The sequence below is a fragment of the Phallusia mammillata genome, chromosome 1, assembly GCF_965637545.1.
Source record: "Phallusia mammillata chromosome 1, kaPhaMamm4.hap1.1, whole genome shotgun sequence".
NCBI lineage: Eukaryota > Metazoa > Chordata > Ascidiacea > Phlebobranchia > Ascidiidae > Phallusia > Phallusia mammillata.
In genome coordinates, this window is record NC_137252.1 from 18,444,911 (window position 1) to 18,458,018 (window position 13,108).

Consider the following 13,108-nt stretch of genomic DNA (forward strand, 5'->3'; position numbering starts at 1 on the left):
GTCGTATCGCTCAAAGTTTCAATTTGCATTGACGTTCTGGACTACGACCACACCACGTTGAAAGCACCCGATCTCGTTCGATCTCGGCAGTTAAGCAACCTCGGGCTTGGTCAGTACTTGGATGGGTGACCGCCTAGGAATACCAAGTGTTGTAGTCACTTTTTTATTTTGTTTTTAGTGCTCCACAATCCGAGGTCGTATCGCCCAAAGTTTGAATTTACAGAGACGTTCTGGACTACGACCACACCAGGTTGAAAGCACCCGATCTCGTTCGATCTCGGAAGTTAAGCACCCTCGGGCTTGGTCAGTACTTGGATGGGTGACCGCCTAGGAATACCAAGTGTTGTAGTCACTTTTTTGTTTTGTTTTTAGTGCTCCACATTCCGAGGTCGTATCGCCCAAAGTTTGAATTTGCAGAGACGTTCTGGACTACGACCACACCAGGTTGAAAGCACCCGATCTCGTTCGATCTCGGAAGTTAAGCAACCTCGGGCTTGGTCAGTACTTGGATGGGTGACCGCCTAGGAATACCAAGTGTTGTAGTCTCTTTTTTGTTTTGTTTTTAGTGCTTCACAATCCGAGGTCGTATCGCTCAAAGTTTCAATTTGCATTGACGTTCTGGACTACGACCACACCACGTTGAAAGCACCCGATCTCGTTCGATCTCGGCAGTTAAGCAACCTCGGGCTTGGTCAGTACTTGGATGGGTGACCGCCTAGGAATACCAAGTGTTGTAGTCACTTTTTTGTTTTGTTTTTAGTGCTCCACAATCCGAGGTCGTATCGCCCAAAGTTTGAATTTACAGAGACGTTCTGGACTACGACCACACCAGGTTGAAAGCACCCGATCTCGTTCGATCTCGGAAGTTAAGCACCCTCGGGCTTGGTCAGTACTTGGATGGGTGACCGCCTAGGAATACCAAGTGTTGTAGTCACTTTTTTGTTTTGTTTTTAGTGCTCCACATTCCGAGGTCGTATCGCCCAAAGTTTGAATTTGCAGAGACGTTCTGGACTACGACCACACCAGGTTGAAAGCACCCGATCTCGTTCGATCTCGGAAGTTAAGCAACCTCGGGCTTGGTCAGTACTTGGATGGGTGACCGCCTAGGAATACCAAGTGTTGTAGTCTCTTTTTTGTTTTGTTTTTAGTGCTTCACAATCCGAGGTCGTATCGATCAAAGTTTCAATTTGCATTGACGTTGTGGACTACGACCACACCAGGTTGAAAGCACCCGATCTCGTTCGATCTCGGAAGTTAAGCAACCTCGGGCTTGGTCAGTACTTGGATGGGTGACCGCCTAGGAATACCAAGTGTTGTAGTCTCGTTTTTTTAGTGCATGAGAAGCCGAGGTCGCTTCGATCAAAGTTTGAATTTGCATTGACTTTGTGGACTACGACCACACCAGGTTGAAAGCACCCTATCTCGTTCGATCTCGGAAGTTAAGCAACCTCGGGCTTGGTCAGTACTTGGATGGGTGACCGCCTAGGAATAGCAAGTGTTGTAGTCTCGTTTTTTTAGTGGATGAGAAACCGAGGTCGCATCGATCAAAGTTTGAATTTGCATTGACGTTATGGACTACGACCACACCAGGTTGAAATCACCCGATCTCGTTCGATCTCGGAAGTTAAGCAACCTCGGGCTTGGTCAGTACTTGGATGGGTGACCGCCTAGGAATGCCAAGTGTTGTAGTCACTTTTTTGTTTTTTTAGTGCTCCACAATCCGAGGTCGTATCGATCAAAGTTTGAATTTGCATTGACCTTATGGACCACCACCACACCAGGTTGAAAGCACCCGATCTCGTTCGATCTCGGAAGTTAAGCAACCTCGGGCTTGGTCAGTACTTGGATGGGTGACCGCCTAGGAATGCCAAGTGTTGTAGTCACTTTTTTGTTTTGTTTTTAGTGCTCCACAATCCGAGGTCGTATCGCTCAAAGTTTCAATTTGCATTGACGTTCTGGACTACGACCACACCACGTTGAAAGCACCCGATCTCGTTCGATCTCGGCAGTTAAGCAACCTCGGGCTTGGTCAGTACTTGGATGGGTGACCGCCTAGGAATACCAAGTGTTGTAGTCACTTTTTTGTTTTGTTTTTAGTGCTCCACAATCCGAGGTCGTATCGCCCAAAGTTTGAATTTACAGAGACGTTCTGGACTACGACCACACCAGGTTGAAAGCACCCGATCTCGTTCGATCTCGGAAGTTAAGCACCCTCGGGCTTGGTCAGTACTTGGATGGGTGACCGCCTAGGAATACCAAGTGTTGTAGTCACTTTTTTGTTTTTTTAGTGTTCCACAATCCGAGGTCGTATCGCCCAAAGTTTGAATTTGCATTGACGTTCTGCACTACGACCACACCAGGTTGAAAGCACCCGATCTCGTTCGATCTCGGAAGTTAAGCAACCTCGGGCTTGGTCAGTGCTTGGATGGGTGACCGCCTAGGAATGCCAAGTGTTGTAGTCAGTTTTTTGTTTTGTTTTTAGTGCTCCACAATCCGAGGTCGTATCGATCAAAGTTTGAATTTGCAGACAGGTTCTTAACTACGACCACACCAGGTTGAAAGCACCTGATCTCGTTCGATCTCGGCAGTTAAGCAGTCTCGGGCTTGGTCAGTACTTGGATGGGTGACCGCCTAGGAATACTAAGTGTTGTAGTCACTTTTTCGTTTTGTTTTTAGTGCTCCACAATCCGAGGTCGTATCGCCCAAAGTTTGAATTTGCAGAGACGTTCTGGACTACGACCACACCAGGTTGAAAGCACCCGATCTCGGAAGATCAGCAACCTCGGGCTTGGTCAGTACTTGGATGGGTGACCGCCTAGGAATACCAAGTGTTGTAGTCACTTTTTTGTTTTGTTTTAGTGCTTCACAATCCGAGGGCGTATTTGCATTGACGTTGTGGACTACGACCGCGCCAGGTTGAAAGCACCCGATCTCGTTCGATCTCGGAAGTTAAGCAACCTCGGGCTTGGTCAGTGCTTGGATGGGTGACCGCCTAGGAATACCAAGTGTTGTAGTCTCGTTTTTTTAGTGGATGAGAAACCGAGGTCGCATCGATCAAAGTTTGAATTTGCATTGACGTTATGGACTACGACCACACTAGGTTGAAATCACCCGATCTCGTTCGATCTCGGAAGTTAAGCAACCTCGGGCTTGGTCAGTACTTGGATGGGTGACCGCCTAGGAATACCAAGTGTTGTAGTCACTTTTTTGTTTTTTTAGTGCTCCACAATCCGAGGTCGTATCGATCAAAATTTGAATTTGCATTGACCTTATGGACCACGACCACACCAGGTTGAAAGCACCCGATCTCGTTCGATCTCGGAAGTTAAGCAACCTCGGGCTTGGTCAGTACTTGGATGGGTGACCGCCTAGGAATACCAAGTGTTGTAGTCTCGTTTTTTTAGTGCATGAGAAGCCGAGGTCGCTTCGATCAAAGTTTGAATTTGCATTGACTTTGTGGACTACGACCACACCAGGTTGAAAGCACCCTATCTCGTTCGATCTCGGAAGTTAAGCAACCTCGGGCTTGGTCAGTACTTGGATGGGTGACCGCCTAGGAATAGCAAGTGTTGTAGTCTCGTTTTTTTAGTGGATGAGAAACCGAGGTCGCATCGATCAAAGTTTGAATTTGCATTGACGTTATGGACTACGACCACACCAGGTTGAAATCACCCGATCTCGTTCGATCTCGGAAGTTAAGCAACCTCGGGCTTGGTCAGTACTTGGATGGGTGACCGCCTAGGAATGCCAAGTGTTGTAGTCACTTTTTTGTTTTTTTAGTGCTCCACAATCCGAGGTCGTATCGATCAAAGTTTGAATTTGCATTGACCTTATGGACCACCACCACACCAGGTTGAAAGCACCCGATCTCGTTCGATCTCGGAAGTTAAGCAACCTCGGGCTTGGTCAGTACTTGGATGGGTGACCGCCTAGGAATGCCAAGTGTTGTAGTCACTTTTTTGTTTTGTTTTTAGTGCTCCACAATCCGAGGTCGTATCGCTCAAAGTTTCAATTTGCATTGACGTTCTGGACTACGACCACACCACGTTGAAAGCACCCGATCTCGTTCGATCTCGGCAGTTAAGCAACCTCGGGCTTGGTCAGTACTTGGATGGGTGACCGCCTAGGAATACCAAGTGTTGTAGTCACTTTTTTGTTTTGTTTTTAGTGCTCCACAATCCGAGGTCGTATCGCCCAAAGTTTGAATTTACAGAGACGTTCTGGACTACGACCACACCAGGTTGAAAGCACCCGATCTCGTTCGATCTCGGAAGTTAAGCACCCTCGGGCTTGGTCAGTACTTGGATGGGTGACCGCCTAGGAATACCAAGTGTTGTAGTCACTTTTTTGTTTTGTTTTTAGTGCTCCACATTCCGAGGTCGTATCGCCCAAAGTTTGAATTTGCAGAGACGTTCTGGACTACGACCACACCAGGTTGAAAGCACCCGATCTCGTTCGATCTCGGAAGTTAAGCAACCTCGGGCTTGGTCAGTACTTGGATGGGTGACCGCCTAGGAATACCAAGTGTTGTAGTCTCTTTTTTGTTTTGTTTTTAGTGCTTCACAATCCGAGGTCGTATCGCTCAAAGTTTCAATTTGCATTGACGTTCTGGACTACGACCACACCACGTTGAAAGCACCCGATCTCGTTCGATCTCGGCAGTTAAGCAACCTCGGGCTTGGTCAGTACTTGGATGGGTGACCGCCTAGGAATACCAAGTGTTGTATTCACTTTTTTGTTTTGTTTTTAGTGCTCCACAATCCGAGGTCGTATCGCCCAAAGTTTGAATTTACAGAGACGTTCTGGACTACGACCACACCAGGTTGAAAGCACCCGATCTCGTTCGATCTCGGAAGTTAAGCACCCTCGGGCTTGGTCAGTACTTGGATGGGTGACCGCCTAGGAATACCAAGTGTTGTAGTCACTTTTTTGTTTTGTTTTTAGTGCTCCACATTCCGAGGTCGTATCGCCCAAAGTTTGAATTTGCAGAGACGTTCTGGACTACGACCACACCAGGTTGAAAGCACCCGATCTCGTTCGATCTCGGAAGTTAAGCAACCTCGGGCTTGGTCAGTACTTGGATGGGTGACCGCCTAGGAATACCAAGTGTTGTAGTCTCTTTTTTGTTTTGTTTTTAGTGCTTCACAATCCGAGGTCGTATCGATCAAAGTTTCAATTTGCATTGACGTTGTGGACTACGACCACACCAGGTTGAAAGCACCCGATCTCGTTCGATCTCGGAAGTTAAGCAACCTCGGGCTTGGTCAGTACTTGGATGGGTGACCGCCTAGGAATACCAAGTGTTGTAGTCACTTTTTTGTTTTTTTAGTGCTCCACAATCCGAGGTCGTATCGATCAAAGTTTGAATTTGCATTGACCTTATGGACCACCACCACACCAGGTTGAAAGCACCCGATCTCGTTCGATCTCGGAAGTTAAGCAACCTCGGGCTTGGTCAGTACTTGGATGGGTGACCGCCTAGGAATGCCAAGTGTTGTAGTCACTTTTTTGTTTTGTTTTTAGTGCTCCACAATCCGAGGTCGTATCGCTCAAAGTTTCAATTTGCATTGACGTTCTGGACTACGACCACACCACGTTGAAAGCACCCGATCTCGTTCGATCTCGGCAGTTAAGCAACCTCGGGCTTGGTCAGTACTTGGATGGGTGACCGCCTAGGAATACCAAGTGTTGTAGTCACTTTTTTGTTTTGTTTTTAGTGCTCCACAATCCGAGGTCGTATCGCCCAAAGTTTGAATTTACAGAGACGTTCTGGACTACGACCACACCAGGTTGAAAGCACCCGATCTCGTTCGATCTCGGAAGTTAAGCACCCTCGGGCTTGGTCAGTACTTGGATGGGTGACCGCCTAGGAATACCAAGTGTTGTAGTCACTTTTTTGTTTTGTTTTTAGTGCTCCACATTCCGAGGTCGTATCGCCCAAAGTTTGAATTTGCAGAGACGTTCTGGACTACGACCACACCAGGTTGAAAGCACCCGATCTCGTTCGATCTCGGAAGTTAAGCAACCTCGGGCTTGGTCAGTACTTGGATGGGTGACCGCCTAGGAATACCAAGTGTTGTAGTCTCTTTTTTGTTTTGTTTTTAGTGCTTCACAATCCGAGGTCGTATCGCTCAAAGTTTCAATTTGCATTGACGTTCTGGACTACGACCACACCACGTTGAAAGCACCCGATCTCGTTCGATCTCGGCAGTTAAGCAACCTCGGGCTTGGTCAGTACTTGGATGGGTGACCGCCTAGGAATACCAAGTGTTGTATTCACTTTTTTGTTTTGTTTTTAGTGCTCCACAATCCGAGGTCGTATCGCCCAAAGTTTGAATTTACAGAGACGTTCTGGACTACGACCACACCAGGTTGAAAGCACCCGATCTCGTTCGATCTCGGAAGTTAAGCACCCTCGGGCTTGGTCAGTACTTGGATGGGTGACCGCCTAGGAATACCAAGTGTTGTAGTCACTTTTTTGTTTTGTTTTTAGTGCTCCACATTCCGAGGTCGTATCGCCCAAAGTTTGAATTTGCAGAGACGTTCTGGACTACGACCACACCAGGTTGAAAGCACCCGATCTCGTTCGATCTCGGAAGTTAAGCAACCTCGGGCTTGGTCAGTACTTGGATGGGTGACCGCCTAGGAATACCAAGTGTTGTAGTCTCTTTTTTGTTTTGTTTTTAGTGCTTCACAATCCGAGGTCGTATCGATCAAAGTTTCAATTTGCATTGACGTTGTGGACTACGACCACACCAGGTTGAAAGCACCCGATCTCGTTCGATCTCGGAAGTTAAGCAACCTCGGGCTTGGTCAGTACTTGGATGGGTGACCGCCTAGGAATACCAAGTGTTGTAGTCTCTTTTTTGTTTTGTTTTTAGTAGTCCACAATCCGAGGTCATATCGATCAAACCTTCAATTTGAAGAGACGTTCTGGACTACGACCACACCAGGTCGAAAGCACCCTATCTCGTTCGATCTCGGAAGTTAAGCAACCTCCGGCTTGGTCAGTACTTGGATGGGTGACCGCCTAGGAATACCAAGTGTTGTAGTCACTTTTTTGTTTTGTTTTTAGTAGTCCACAATCCGAGGTCGTATCGACCGAAGCTATAATTTGAAGAGACGTTCTGGACTACGACCACACCAGGTTGAAAGCACCCGATCTCGTTCGATCTCGGAAGTTAAGCACCCTCGGGCTTGGTCAGTACTTGGATGGGTGACCGCCTAGGAATACCAAGTGTTGTAGTCACTTTTTTGTTTTTTTAGTGTTCCACAATCCGAGGTCGTATCGCCCAAAGTTTGAATTTGCATTGACGTTCTGCACTACGACCACACCAGGTTGAAAGCACCCGATCTCGTTCGATCTCGGAAGTTAAGCAACCTCGGGCTTGGTCAGTGCTTGGATGGGTGACCGCCTAGGAATGCCAAGTGTTGTAGTCAGTTTTTTGTTTTGTTTTTAGTGCTCCACAATCCGAGGTCGTATCGATCAAAGTTTGAATTTGCAGACAGGTTCTTAACTACGACCACACCAGGTTGAAAGCACCTGATCTCGTTCGATCTCGGCAGTTAAGCAGCCTCGGGCTTGGTCAGTACTTGGATGGGTGACCGCCTAGGAATACTAAGTGTTGTAGTCACTTTTTCGTTTTGTTTTTAGTGCTCCACAATCCGAGGTCGTATCGCCCAAAGTTTGAATTTGCAGAGACGTTCTGGACTACGACCACACCAGGTTGAAAGCACCCGATCTCGGAAGATCAGCAACCTCGGGCTTGGTCAGTACTTGGATGGGTGACCGCCTAGGAATACCAAGTGTTGTAGTCACTTTTTTGTTTTGTTTTAGTGCTTCACAATCCGAGGGCGTATTTGCATTGACGTTGTGGACTACGACCGCGCCAGGTTGAAAGCACCCGATCTCGTTCGATCTCGGAAGTTAAGCAGCCTCGGGCTTGGTCAGTACTTGGATGGGTGACCGCCTAGGAATACCAAGTGTTGTAGTCACTTTTTTGTTTTTTTAGTGCTCCAGAATCCGAGGTCGTATCGATCAATGTTTGAATTTGCATTGACGTTGTGGACTACGACCACACCAGGTTGAAAGCACCCGATCTCGTTCGATCTCGGAAGTTAAGCAACCTCGGGCTTGGTTAGTACTTGGATGGGTGACCGCCTAGGAATACCAAGTGTTGTAGTCTCTTTTTTGTTTTGTTTTTAGTGCTTCACATTCCGAGGGCGTATCGCTCAAAGTTTGAATTTGCATTGACGTTCTGGACTACGACCACACCAGGTTGAAAGCACCCGATCTCGTTCTCTCTCGGAAGTTAAGAAACCTCGGGCTTGGTCAGTGCTTGGATGGGTGACCGCCTAGGAATGCCAAGTGTTGTAGTCAGTTTTTTGTTTTGTTTTTAGTGCTCCACAATCCGAGGGCTTATCGATCAAAGTTTGAATTTGCAGACAGGTTCTTAACTACGACCACACCAGGTTGAAAGCACCCGATCTCGTTCGATCTCGGAAGTTAAGCAACCTCGGGCTTGGTCAGTACTTGGATGGGTGACCGCCTAGGAATACCAAGTGTTGTAGTCTCTTTTTTGTTTTGTTTTTAGTGCTTCACAATCCGATGGCGTATTTGCATTGACGTTGTGGACTACGACCGCGCCAGGTTGAAAGCACCCGATCTCGTTCGATCTCGGAAGTTAAGCAGCCTCGGGCTTGGTCAGTACTTGGATGGGTGACCGCCTAGGAATACCAAGTGTTGTAGTCACTTTTTTGTTTTGTTTTTAGTGCTTCACAATCCGAGGTCGTATCGATGAAAGTTTGAATTTGCATTGACGTTGTGGACTACGACCACACCAGGTTGAAAGCACCCGATCTCGTTCGATCTCGGAAGTTAAGCAACCTCGGGCTTGGTCAGTACTTGGATGGGTGACCGCCTAGGAATACCAAGTGTTGTAGTCTCGTTTTTTGTTTTGTTTTTAGTGCTCCACAATCCGAGGGCGTATCGCTCAAAGTTTGAATTTGCATTGAGGTTCTGGACTACGACCACACCAGGTTGAAAGCACCCGATCTCGTTCGATCTCGGAAGTTAAGCAACCTCGGGCTTGGTCAGTACTTGGATGGGTGACCGCGTAGGAATACCAAGTGTTGTAGTCTCTTTTTTGTTTTGTTTTTAGTGCTTCACAATCCGAGGGCTTATCGCTCAAACTTTGAATTTGCATTGACGTTCTGGATTACGACCACACCAGGTTGAAAGCACCCGATCTCGTTCGATCTCGGCAGTTAAGCAACCTCGGGCTTGGTCAGTGCTTGGATGGGTGACCGCCTAGGAATACCAAGTGTTGTAGTCTCGTTTTTTTAGTGGATGAGAAACCCAGGTCGCATCGATCAAAGTTTGAATTTGCATTGACGTTGTGGACTACGACCACACCAGGTTGAAATCACCCGATCTCGTTCGATCTCGGAAGTTAAGCAACCTCGGGCTTGGTCAGTACTTGGATGGGTGACCGCCTAGGAATACCAAGTGTTGTATTCACTTTTTTGTTTTGTTTTTAGTGCTCCACAATCCGAGGGCGTATTGCTCAAAGTTTCAATTTGCATTGACGTTGTGGACTACGACCACACCAGGTTGAAAGCACCCGATCTCGTTCGATCTCGGCAGTTAAGCAACCTCGGGCTTGGTCAGTACTTGGATGGGTGACCGCCTAGGAATACCAAGTGTTGTAGTCACTTTTTCGTTTTGTTTTTAGTGCTCCACAATCCGAGGTCGTATCGCCCAAAGTTTGAATTTGCAGAGACGTTCTGGACTACGACCACACCAGGTTGAAAGCACCCGATCTCGGAAAATCAGCAACTTCGGGCTTGGTCAGTACTTGGATGGGTGACCGCCTAGGAATACCAAGTGTTGTAGTCACTTTTTTGTTTTGTTTTAGTGCTTCACAATCCGAAGGCGTATTTGCATTGACGTTGTGGACTACGACCGCGCCAGGTTGAAAGCACCCGATCTCGTTCGATCTCGGAAGTTAAGCAGCCTCGGGCTTGGTCAGTACTTGGATGGGTGACCGCCTAGGAATACCAAGTGTTGTAGTCTCTTTTTTGTTTTGTTTTTAGTGCTCCAGAATCCGAGGTCGTATCGATCAAAGTTTGAATTTGCATTGACGTTGTGGACTACGACCACACCAGGTTGAAAGCACCCGATCTCGTTCGATCTCGGAAGTTAAGCAACCTCGGGCTTGGTCAGTACTTGGATGGGTGACCGCCTAGGAATACCAAGTGTTGTAGTCTCTTTTTTGTTTTGTTTTTAGTGCTCCACAATCCGAGGGCGTATCGCTCAAAGTTTGAATTTGCAGAGACGTTCTGGACTACGACCACACCAGGTTGAAAGCACTCGATCTCGTTCGATCTCGGAAGTTGAGCAACCTCGGGCTTGGTCAGTACTTGGATGGGTGACCGCCCAGGAATACCAAGTGTTGTAGTCACTTTTTTGTTTTGTTTTTAGTGCTTCACAATCCGAGGGCTTATCGCTCAAACTTTGAATTTGCATTGACGTTCTGGACTACGACCACACCAGGTTGAAAGCACCCGATCTCGTTCGATCTCGGCAGTTAAGCAACCTCGGACTTGGTCAGTACTTGGATGGGTGACCGCCTAGGAATACCAAGTGTTGTAGTCTCTTTTTTGTTTTGTTTTTAGTGCTTCACAATCCGATGGCGTATTTGCATTGACGTTGTGGACTACGACCGCGCCAGGTTGAAAGCACCCGATCTCGTTCGATCTCGGAAGTTAAGCAGCCTCGGGCTTGGTCAGTACTTGGATGGGTGACCGCCTAGGAATACCAAGTGTTGTAGTCATTTTTTTGTTTTTTTAGTGCTCCACAATTCGAGGTCGTATCGATCAAAGTTTGAATTTGCATTGACGTTGTGGACTACGACCACACCAGGTTGAAAGCACCCGATCTCGTTCGATCTCGGAAGTTAAGCAACCTCGGGCTTGGTCAGTACTTGGATGGGTGACCGCCTAGGAATACCAAGTGTTGTAGTCTCTTTTTTGTTTTGTTTTTAGTGCTCCACAATCCGAGGGCGTATCGCTCAAAGTTTGAATTTGCATTGAGGTTCTGGACTACGACCACACCAGGTTGAAAGCACCCGATCTCGTTCGATCTCGGAAGTTAAGCAACCTCGGGCTTGGTCAGTACTTGGATGGGTGACCGCGTAGGAATACCAAGTGTTGTAGTCACTTTTTTGTTTTGTTTTTAGTGCTTCACAATCCGAGGGCTTATCGCTCAAACTTTGAATTTGCATTGACGTTCTGGACTACGACCACACCAGGTTGAAAGCACCCGATCTCGTTCGATCTCGGCAGTTAAGCAACCTCGGGCTTGGTCAGTGCTTGGATGGGTGACCGCCTAGGAATACCAAGTGTTGTAGTCTCGTTTTTTTAGTGTATGAGAAACCCAGGTCGCATCGATCAAAGTTTGAATTTGCATTGACGTTGTGGACTACGACCACACCAGGTTGAAAGCACCCGATCTCGTTCGATCTCGGCAGTTAAGCAACCTCGGGCTTGGTCAGTACTTGGATGGGTGACCGCCTAGGAATACCAAGTGTTGTAGTCACTTTTTCGTTTTGTTTTTAGTGCTCCACAATCCGAGGTCGTATCGCCCAAAGTTTGAATTTGCAGAGACGTTCTGGACTACGACCACACCAGGTTGAAAGCACCCGATCTCGGAAAATCAGCAACTTCGGGCTTGGTCAGTACTTGGATGGGTGACCGCCTAGGAATACCAAGTGTTGTAGTCACTTTTTTGTTTTGTTTTAGTGCTTCACAATCCGAGGGCGTATTTGCATTGACGTTGTGGACTACGACCGCGCCAGGTTGAAAGCACCCGATCTCGTTCGATCTCGGAAGTTAAGCAGCCTCGGGCTTGGTCAGTACTTGGATGGGTGACCGCCTAGGAATACCAAGTGTTGTAGTCTCTTTTTTGTTTTGTTTTTAGTGCTCCAGAATCCGAGGTCGTATCGATCAAAGTTTGAATTTGCATTGACGTTGTGGACTACGACCACACCAGGTGGAAAGCACCCGATCTCGTTCGATCTCGGAAGTTAAGCAACCTCGGGCTTGGTCAGTACTTGGATGGGTGACCGCCTAGGAATACCAAGTGTTGTAGTCTCTTTTTTGTTTTGTTTTTAGTGCTCCACAATCCGAGGGCGTATCGCTCAAAGTTTGAATTTGCAGAGACGTTCTGGACTACGACCACACCAGGTTGAAAGCACTCGATCTCGTTCGATCTCGGAAGTTGAGCAACCTCGGGCTTGGTCAGTACTTGGATGGGTGACCGCCCAGGAATACCAAGTGTTGTAGTCAGTTTTTTGTTTTGTTTTTAGTGCTTCACAATCCGAGGGCTTATCGCTCAAACTTTGAATTTGCATTGACGTTGTGGACTACGACCACACCAGGTTGAAAGCACCCGATCTCGTTCGATCTCGGAAGTTAAGCAACCTCGGGCTTGGTCAGTGCTTGGATGGGTGACCGCCTAGGAATACCAAGTGTTGTAGTCTCGTTTTTTTAGTGGATGAGAAACCGAGGTCGCTTCGATCAAAGTTTGAATTTGCATTGACGTTGTGGACTACGACCACACCAGGTTGAAATCACCCGATCTCGTTCGATCTCGGAAGTTAAGCAACCTCGGGCTTGGTCAGTACTTGGATGGGTGACCGCCTAGGAATACCAAGTGTTGTATTCACTTTTTTGTTTTGTTTTTAGTGCTCCACAATCCGAGGGCGTATCGCTCAAAGTTTCAATTTGCATTGACGTTCTGGACTACGACCACACCACGTTGAAAGCACCCGATCTCGTTCGATCTCGGCAGTTAAGCAACCTCGGGCTTGGTCAGTACTTGGATGGGTGACCGCCTAGGAATACCAAGTGTTGTAGTCACTTTTTCGTTTTGTTTTTAGTGCTCCACAATCCGAGGTCGTATCGCCCAAAGTTTGAATTTGCAGAGACGTTCTGGACTACGACCACACCAGGTTGAAAGCACCCGATCTCGGAAAATCAGCAACTTCGGGCTTGGTCAGTACTTGGATGGGTGACCGCCTAGGAATACCAAGTGTTGTAGTCACTT

At 47.5% G+C, this 13,108-nt stretch overlaps 62 non-coding genes and 7 pseudogenes across 62 annotated transcripts; all 69 read left to right on the forward strand.

The window, feature by feature from the left end:
• Nucleotides 1–39: 39 nt before the first annotated feature.
• Nucleotides 40–158, forward strand: LOC145210498 (5S ribosomal RNA). Its single transcript, XR_013855959.1, has one exon. It is a non-coding gene; the product is annotated as a 5S ribosomal RNA (ribosomal RNA).
• A 75-nt stretch (nucleotides 159–233) lies between these two features.
• Nucleotides 234–352, forward strand: LOC145210057 (5S ribosomal RNA). Its single transcript, XR_013855546.1, has one exon. It is a non-coding gene; the product is annotated as a 5S ribosomal RNA (ribosomal RNA).
• A 75-nt stretch (nucleotides 353–427) lies between these two features.
• LOC145210780 (5S ribosomal RNA) lies at nucleotides 428–546 on the forward strand. The gene has a single exon (XR_013856223.1). It is a non-coding gene; the product is annotated as a 5S ribosomal RNA (ribosomal RNA).
• A 75-nt stretch (nucleotides 547–621) lies between these two features.
• LOC145210499 (5S ribosomal RNA) lies at nucleotides 622–740 on the forward strand. The gene has a single exon (XR_013855960.1). It is a non-coding gene; the product is annotated as a 5S ribosomal RNA (ribosomal RNA).
• A 75-nt stretch (nucleotides 741–815) lies between these two features.
• LOC145210058 (5S ribosomal RNA) lies at nucleotides 816–934 on the forward strand. Its single transcript, XR_013855547.1, has one exon. It is a non-coding gene; the product is annotated as a 5S ribosomal RNA (ribosomal RNA).
• A 75-nt stretch (nucleotides 935–1,009) lies between these two features.
• On the forward strand, nucleotides 1,010–1,128 carry LOC145210791 (5S ribosomal RNA). Its single transcript, XR_013856234.1, has one exon. It is a non-coding gene; the product is annotated as a 5S ribosomal RNA (ribosomal RNA).
• A 75-nt stretch (nucleotides 1,129–1,203) lies between these two features.
• On the forward strand, nucleotides 1,204–1,322 carry LOC145210803 (5S ribosomal RNA). Its single transcript, XR_013856244.1, has one exon. It is a non-coding gene; the product is annotated as a 5S ribosomal RNA (ribosomal RNA).
• Nucleotides 1,323–1,388: 66 nt separating this feature from the next.
• LOC145210654 (5S ribosomal RNA) lies at nucleotides 1,389–1,507 on the forward strand. The gene has a single exon (XR_013856106.1). It is a non-coding gene; the product is annotated as a 5S ribosomal RNA (ribosomal RNA).
• A 66-nt stretch (nucleotides 1,508–1,573) lies between these two features.
• On the forward strand, nucleotides 1,574–1,692 carry LOC145210155 (5S ribosomal RNA). Its single transcript, XR_013855637.1, has one exon. It is a non-coding gene; the product is annotated as a 5S ribosomal RNA (ribosomal RNA).
• A 72-nt stretch (nucleotides 1,693–1,764) lies between these two features.
• Nucleotides 1,765–1,883, forward strand: LOC145210676 (5S ribosomal RNA). The gene has a single exon (XR_013856127.1). It is a non-coding gene; the product is annotated as a 5S ribosomal RNA (ribosomal RNA).
• A 75-nt stretch (nucleotides 1,884–1,958) lies between these two features.
• LOC145210500 (5S ribosomal RNA) lies at nucleotides 1,959–2,077 on the forward strand. The gene has a single exon (XR_013855961.1). It is a non-coding gene; the product is annotated as a 5S ribosomal RNA (ribosomal RNA).
• A 75-nt stretch (nucleotides 2,078–2,152) lies between these two features.
• Nucleotides 2,153–2,271, forward strand: LOC145210059 (5S ribosomal RNA). The gene has a single exon (XR_013855548.1). It is a non-coding gene; the product is annotated as a 5S ribosomal RNA (ribosomal RNA).
• A 72-nt stretch (nucleotides 2,272–2,343) lies between these two features.
• LOC145210669 (5S ribosomal RNA) lies at nucleotides 2,344–2,462 on the forward strand. The gene has a single exon (XR_013856120.1). It is a non-coding gene; the product is annotated as a 5S ribosomal RNA (ribosomal RNA).
• Nucleotides 2,463–2,537: 75 nt separating this feature from the next.
• On the forward strand, nucleotides 2,538–2,656 carry LOC145210757 (5S ribosomal RNA). The gene has a single exon (XR_013856202.1). It is a non-coding gene; the product is annotated as a 5S ribosomal RNA (ribosomal RNA).
• A 75-nt stretch (nucleotides 2,657–2,731) lies between these two features.
• On the forward strand, nucleotides 2,732–2,840 carry LOC145210863 (5S ribosomal RNA; annotated as a pseudogene).
• A 58-nt stretch (nucleotides 2,841–2,898) lies between these two features.
• Nucleotides 2,899–3,017, forward strand: LOC145210628 (5S ribosomal RNA). The gene has a single exon (XR_013856082.1). It is a non-coding gene; the product is annotated as a 5S ribosomal RNA (ribosomal RNA).
• Nucleotides 3,018–3,083: 66 nt separating this feature from the next.
• On the forward strand, nucleotides 3,084–3,202 carry LOC145210260 (5S ribosomal RNA). The gene has a single exon (XR_013855736.1). It is a non-coding gene; the product is annotated as a 5S ribosomal RNA (ribosomal RNA).
• A 72-nt stretch (nucleotides 3,203–3,274) lies between these two features.
• LOC145210022 (5S ribosomal RNA) lies at nucleotides 3,275–3,393 on the forward strand. Its single transcript, XR_013855514.1, has one exon. It is a non-coding gene; the product is annotated as a 5S ribosomal RNA (ribosomal RNA).
• A 66-nt stretch (nucleotides 3,394–3,459) lies between these two features.
• On the forward strand, nucleotides 3,460–3,578 carry LOC145210655 (5S ribosomal RNA). Its single transcript, XR_013856107.1, has one exon. It is a non-coding gene; the product is annotated as a 5S ribosomal RNA (ribosomal RNA).
• Nucleotides 3,579–3,644: 66 nt separating this feature from the next.
• On the forward strand, nucleotides 3,645–3,763 carry LOC145210156 (5S ribosomal RNA). The gene has a single exon (XR_013855638.1). It is a non-coding gene; the product is annotated as a 5S ribosomal RNA (ribosomal RNA).
• Nucleotides 3,764–3,835: 72 nt separating this feature from the next.
• LOC145210677 (5S ribosomal RNA) lies at nucleotides 3,836–3,954 on the forward strand. Its single transcript, XR_013856128.1, has one exon. It is a non-coding gene; the product is annotated as a 5S ribosomal RNA (ribosomal RNA).
• A 75-nt stretch (nucleotides 3,955–4,029) lies between these two features.
• LOC145210502 (5S ribosomal RNA) lies at nucleotides 4,030–4,148 on the forward strand. The gene has a single exon (XR_013855963.1). It is a non-coding gene; the product is annotated as a 5S ribosomal RNA (ribosomal RNA).
• A 75-nt stretch (nucleotides 4,149–4,223) lies between these two features.
• Nucleotides 4,224–4,342, forward strand: LOC145210060 (5S ribosomal RNA). Its single transcript, XR_013855549.1, has one exon. It is a non-coding gene; the product is annotated as a 5S ribosomal RNA (ribosomal RNA).
• A 75-nt stretch (nucleotides 4,343–4,417) lies between these two features.
• LOC145210814 (5S ribosomal RNA) lies at nucleotides 4,418–4,536 on the forward strand. Its single transcript, XR_013856245.1, has one exon. It is a non-coding gene; the product is annotated as a 5S ribosomal RNA (ribosomal RNA).
• Nucleotides 4,537–4,611: 75 nt separating this feature from the next.
• LOC145210687 (5S ribosomal RNA) lies at nucleotides 4,612–4,730 on the forward strand. Its single transcript, XR_013856137.1, has one exon. It is a non-coding gene; the product is annotated as a 5S ribosomal RNA (ribosomal RNA).
• A 75-nt stretch (nucleotides 4,731–4,805) lies between these two features.
• On the forward strand, nucleotides 4,806–4,924 carry LOC145210061 (5S ribosomal RNA). The gene has a single exon (XR_013855550.1). It is a non-coding gene; the product is annotated as a 5S ribosomal RNA (ribosomal RNA).
• Nucleotides 4,925–4,999: 75 nt separating this feature from the next.
• Nucleotides 5,000–5,118, forward strand: LOC145210826 (5S ribosomal RNA). Its single transcript, XR_013856246.1, has one exon. It is a non-coding gene; the product is annotated as a 5S ribosomal RNA (ribosomal RNA).
• A 75-nt stretch (nucleotides 5,119–5,193) lies between these two features.
• LOC145209656 (5S ribosomal RNA) lies at nucleotides 5,194–5,312 on the forward strand. The gene has a single exon (XR_013855172.1). It is a non-coding gene; the product is annotated as a 5S ribosomal RNA (ribosomal RNA).
• Nucleotides 5,313–5,384: 72 nt separating this feature from the next.
• Nucleotides 5,385–5,503, forward strand: LOC145210678 (5S ribosomal RNA). The gene has a single exon (XR_013856129.1). It is a non-coding gene; the product is annotated as a 5S ribosomal RNA (ribosomal RNA).
• Nucleotides 5,504–5,578: 75 nt separating this feature from the next.
• Nucleotides 5,579–5,697, forward strand: LOC145210503 (5S ribosomal RNA). The gene has a single exon (XR_013855964.1). It is a non-coding gene; the product is annotated as a 5S ribosomal RNA (ribosomal RNA).
• Nucleotides 5,698–5,772: 75 nt separating this feature from the next.
• Nucleotides 5,773–5,891, forward strand: LOC145210062 (5S ribosomal RNA). The gene has a single exon (XR_013855551.1). It is a non-coding gene; the product is annotated as a 5S ribosomal RNA (ribosomal RNA).
• Nucleotides 5,892–5,966: 75 nt separating this feature from the next.
• Nucleotides 5,967–6,085, forward strand: LOC145210837 (5S ribosomal RNA). Its single transcript, XR_013856247.1, has one exon. It is a non-coding gene; the product is annotated as a 5S ribosomal RNA (ribosomal RNA).
• A 75-nt stretch (nucleotides 6,086–6,160) lies between these two features.
• On the forward strand, nucleotides 6,161–6,279 carry LOC145210688 (5S ribosomal RNA). Its single transcript, XR_013856138.1, has one exon. It is a non-coding gene; the product is annotated as a 5S ribosomal RNA (ribosomal RNA).
• A 75-nt stretch (nucleotides 6,280–6,354) lies between these two features.
• Nucleotides 6,355–6,473, forward strand: LOC145210063 (5S ribosomal RNA). Its single transcript, XR_013855552.1, has one exon. It is a non-coding gene; the product is annotated as a 5S ribosomal RNA (ribosomal RNA).
• Nucleotides 6,474–6,548: 75 nt separating this feature from the next.
• LOC145210849 (5S ribosomal RNA) lies at nucleotides 6,549–6,667 on the forward strand. The gene has a single exon (XR_013856248.1). It is a non-coding gene; the product is annotated as a 5S ribosomal RNA (ribosomal RNA).
• Nucleotides 6,668–6,742: 75 nt separating this feature from the next.
• LOC145210862 (5S ribosomal RNA) lies at nucleotides 6,743–6,861 on the forward strand. The gene has a single exon (XR_013856250.1). It is a non-coding gene; the product is annotated as a 5S ribosomal RNA (ribosomal RNA).
• Nucleotides 6,862–6,936: 75 nt separating this feature from the next.
• Nucleotides 6,937–7,055, forward strand: LOC145210818 (5S ribosomal RNA; annotated as a pseudogene).
• Nucleotides 7,056–7,130: 75 nt separating this feature from the next.
• On the forward strand, nucleotides 7,131–7,249 carry LOC145210064 (5S ribosomal RNA). Its single transcript, XR_013855553.1, has one exon. It is a non-coding gene; the product is annotated as a 5S ribosomal RNA (ribosomal RNA).
• A 72-nt stretch (nucleotides 7,250–7,321) lies between these two features.
• LOC145210670 (5S ribosomal RNA) lies at nucleotides 7,322–7,440 on the forward strand. The gene has a single exon (XR_013856121.1). It is a non-coding gene; the product is annotated as a 5S ribosomal RNA (ribosomal RNA).
• Nucleotides 7,441–7,515: 75 nt separating this feature from the next.
• On the forward strand, nucleotides 7,516–7,634 carry LOC145210716 (5S ribosomal RNA). The gene has a single exon (XR_013856163.1). It is a non-coding gene; the product is annotated as a 5S ribosomal RNA (ribosomal RNA).
• A 75-nt stretch (nucleotides 7,635–7,709) lies between these two features.
• Nucleotides 7,710–7,818, forward strand: LOC145210864 (5S ribosomal RNA; annotated as a pseudogene).
• A 58-nt stretch (nucleotides 7,819–7,876) lies between these two features.
• LOC145210450 (5S ribosomal RNA) lies at nucleotides 7,877–7,995 on the forward strand. The gene has a single exon (XR_013855914.1). It is a non-coding gene; the product is annotated as a 5S ribosomal RNA (ribosomal RNA).
• A 72-nt stretch (nucleotides 7,996–8,067) lies between these two features.
• LOC145210797 (5S ribosomal RNA) lies at nucleotides 8,068–8,186 on the forward strand. Its single transcript, XR_013856240.1, has one exon. It is a non-coding gene; the product is annotated as a 5S ribosomal RNA (ribosomal RNA).
• Nucleotides 8,187–8,261: 75 nt separating this feature from the next.
• LOC145210852 (5S ribosomal RNA) lies at nucleotides 8,262–8,380 on the forward strand (annotated as a pseudogene).
• Nucleotides 8,381–8,455: 75 nt separating this feature from the next.
• LOC145209897 (5S ribosomal RNA) lies at nucleotides 8,456–8,574 on the forward strand. Its single transcript, XR_013855397.1, has one exon. It is a non-coding gene; the product is annotated as a 5S ribosomal RNA (ribosomal RNA).
• A 59-nt stretch (nucleotides 8,575–8,633) lies between these two features.
• LOC145210451 (5S ribosomal RNA) lies at nucleotides 8,634–8,752 on the forward strand. Its single transcript, XR_013855915.1, has one exon. It is a non-coding gene; the product is annotated as a 5S ribosomal RNA (ribosomal RNA).
• A 75-nt stretch (nucleotides 8,753–8,827) lies between these two features.
• LOC145210875 (5S ribosomal RNA) lies at nucleotides 8,828–8,946 on the forward strand. The gene has a single exon (XR_013856251.1). It is a non-coding gene; the product is annotated as a 5S ribosomal RNA (ribosomal RNA).
• Nucleotides 8,947–9,022: 76 nt separating this feature from the next.
• On the forward strand, nucleotides 9,023–9,141 carry LOC145209681 (5S ribosomal RNA). Its single transcript, XR_013855196.1, has one exon. It is a non-coding gene; the product is annotated as a 5S ribosomal RNA (ribosomal RNA).
• Nucleotides 9,142–9,216: 75 nt separating this feature from the next.
• Nucleotides 9,217–9,335, forward strand: LOC145210472 (5S ribosomal RNA). Its single transcript, XR_013855935.1, has one exon. It is a non-coding gene; the product is annotated as a 5S ribosomal RNA (ribosomal RNA).
• Nucleotides 9,336–9,401: 66 nt separating this feature from the next.
• On the forward strand, nucleotides 9,402–9,520 carry LOC145210324 (5S ribosomal RNA). Its single transcript, XR_013855796.1, has one exon. It is a non-coding gene; the product is annotated as a 5S ribosomal RNA (ribosomal RNA).
• A 75-nt stretch (nucleotides 9,521–9,595) lies between these two features.
• LOC145209817 (5S ribosomal RNA) lies at nucleotides 9,596–9,714 on the forward strand. The gene has a single exon (XR_013855322.1). It is a non-coding gene; the product is annotated as a 5S ribosomal RNA (ribosomal RNA).
• Nucleotides 9,715–9,789: 75 nt separating this feature from the next.
• On the forward strand, nucleotides 9,790–9,898 carry LOC145210914 (5S ribosomal RNA; annotated as a pseudogene).
• A 58-nt stretch (nucleotides 9,899–9,956) lies between these two features.
• LOC145210386 (5S ribosomal RNA) lies at nucleotides 9,957–10,075 on the forward strand. Its single transcript, XR_013855854.1, has one exon. It is a non-coding gene; the product is annotated as a 5S ribosomal RNA (ribosomal RNA).
• A 75-nt stretch (nucleotides 10,076–10,150) lies between these two features.
• LOC145210886 (5S ribosomal RNA) lies at nucleotides 10,151–10,269 on the forward strand. The gene has a single exon (XR_013856252.1). It is a non-coding gene; the product is annotated as a 5S ribosomal RNA (ribosomal RNA).
• Nucleotides 10,270–10,344: 75 nt separating this feature from the next.
• Nucleotides 10,345–10,463, forward strand: LOC145210603 (5S ribosomal RNA). The gene has a single exon (XR_013856058.1). It is a non-coding gene; the product is annotated as a 5S ribosomal RNA (ribosomal RNA).
• Nucleotides 10,464–10,538: 75 nt separating this feature from the next.
• LOC145210041 (5S ribosomal RNA) lies at nucleotides 10,539–10,657 on the forward strand. The gene has a single exon (XR_013855531.1). It is a non-coding gene; the product is annotated as a 5S ribosomal RNA (ribosomal RNA).
• A 59-nt stretch (nucleotides 10,658–10,716) lies between these two features.
• On the forward strand, nucleotides 10,717–10,835 carry LOC145210452 (5S ribosomal RNA). Its single transcript, XR_013855916.1, has one exon. It is a non-coding gene; the product is annotated as a 5S ribosomal RNA (ribosomal RNA).
• A 72-nt stretch (nucleotides 10,836–10,907) lies between these two features.
• LOC145210898 (5S ribosomal RNA) lies at nucleotides 10,908–11,026 on the forward strand. The gene has a single exon (XR_013856254.1). It is a non-coding gene; the product is annotated as a 5S ribosomal RNA (ribosomal RNA).
• Nucleotides 11,027–11,101: 75 nt separating this feature from the next.
• LOC145209721 (5S ribosomal RNA) lies at nucleotides 11,102–11,220 on the forward strand. Its single transcript, XR_013855233.1, has one exon. It is a non-coding gene; the product is annotated as a 5S ribosomal RNA (ribosomal RNA).
• A 75-nt stretch (nucleotides 11,221–11,295) lies between these two features.
• Nucleotides 11,296–11,414, forward strand: LOC145210300 (5S ribosomal RNA). The gene has a single exon (XR_013855773.1). It is a non-coding gene; the product is annotated as a 5S ribosomal RNA (ribosomal RNA).
• A 66-nt stretch (nucleotides 11,415–11,480) lies between these two features.
• On the forward strand, nucleotides 11,481–11,599 carry LOC145209819 (5S ribosomal RNA). Its single transcript, XR_013855324.1, has one exon. It is a non-coding gene; the product is annotated as a 5S ribosomal RNA (ribosomal RNA).
• A 75-nt stretch (nucleotides 11,600–11,674) lies between these two features.
• LOC145210915 (5S ribosomal RNA) lies at nucleotides 11,675–11,783 on the forward strand (annotated as a pseudogene).
• Nucleotides 11,784–11,841: 58 nt separating this feature from the next.
• Nucleotides 11,842–11,960, forward strand: LOC145210387 (5S ribosomal RNA). Its single transcript, XR_013855855.1, has one exon. It is a non-coding gene; the product is annotated as a 5S ribosomal RNA (ribosomal RNA).
• Nucleotides 11,961–12,035: 75 nt separating this feature from the next.
• Nucleotides 12,036–12,154, forward strand: LOC145210034 (5S ribosomal RNA). Its single transcript, XR_013855525.1, has one exon. It is a non-coding gene; the product is annotated as a 5S ribosomal RNA (ribosomal RNA).
• A 75-nt stretch (nucleotides 12,155–12,229) lies between these two features.
• Nucleotides 12,230–12,348, forward strand: LOC145210604 (5S ribosomal RNA). The gene has a single exon (XR_013856059.1). It is a non-coding gene; the product is annotated as a 5S ribosomal RNA (ribosomal RNA).
• A 75-nt stretch (nucleotides 12,349–12,423) lies between these two features.
• Nucleotides 12,424–12,542, forward strand: LOC145210085 (5S ribosomal RNA). The gene has a single exon (XR_013855572.1). It is a non-coding gene; the product is annotated as a 5S ribosomal RNA (ribosomal RNA).
• Nucleotides 12,543–12,608: 66 nt separating this feature from the next.
• LOC145210325 (5S ribosomal RNA) lies at nucleotides 12,609–12,727 on the forward strand. The gene has a single exon (XR_013855797.1). It is a non-coding gene; the product is annotated as a 5S ribosomal RNA (ribosomal RNA).
• Nucleotides 12,728–12,802: 75 nt separating this feature from the next.
• On the forward strand, nucleotides 12,803–12,921 carry LOC145210504 (5S ribosomal RNA). The gene has a single exon (XR_013855965.1). It is a non-coding gene; the product is annotated as a 5S ribosomal RNA (ribosomal RNA).
• A 75-nt stretch (nucleotides 12,922–12,996) lies between these two features.
• On the forward strand, nucleotides 12,997–13,105 carry LOC145210917 (5S ribosomal RNA; annotated as a pseudogene).
• The last annotated feature ends 3 nt before the right edge of the window (nucleotides 13,106–13,108 follow it).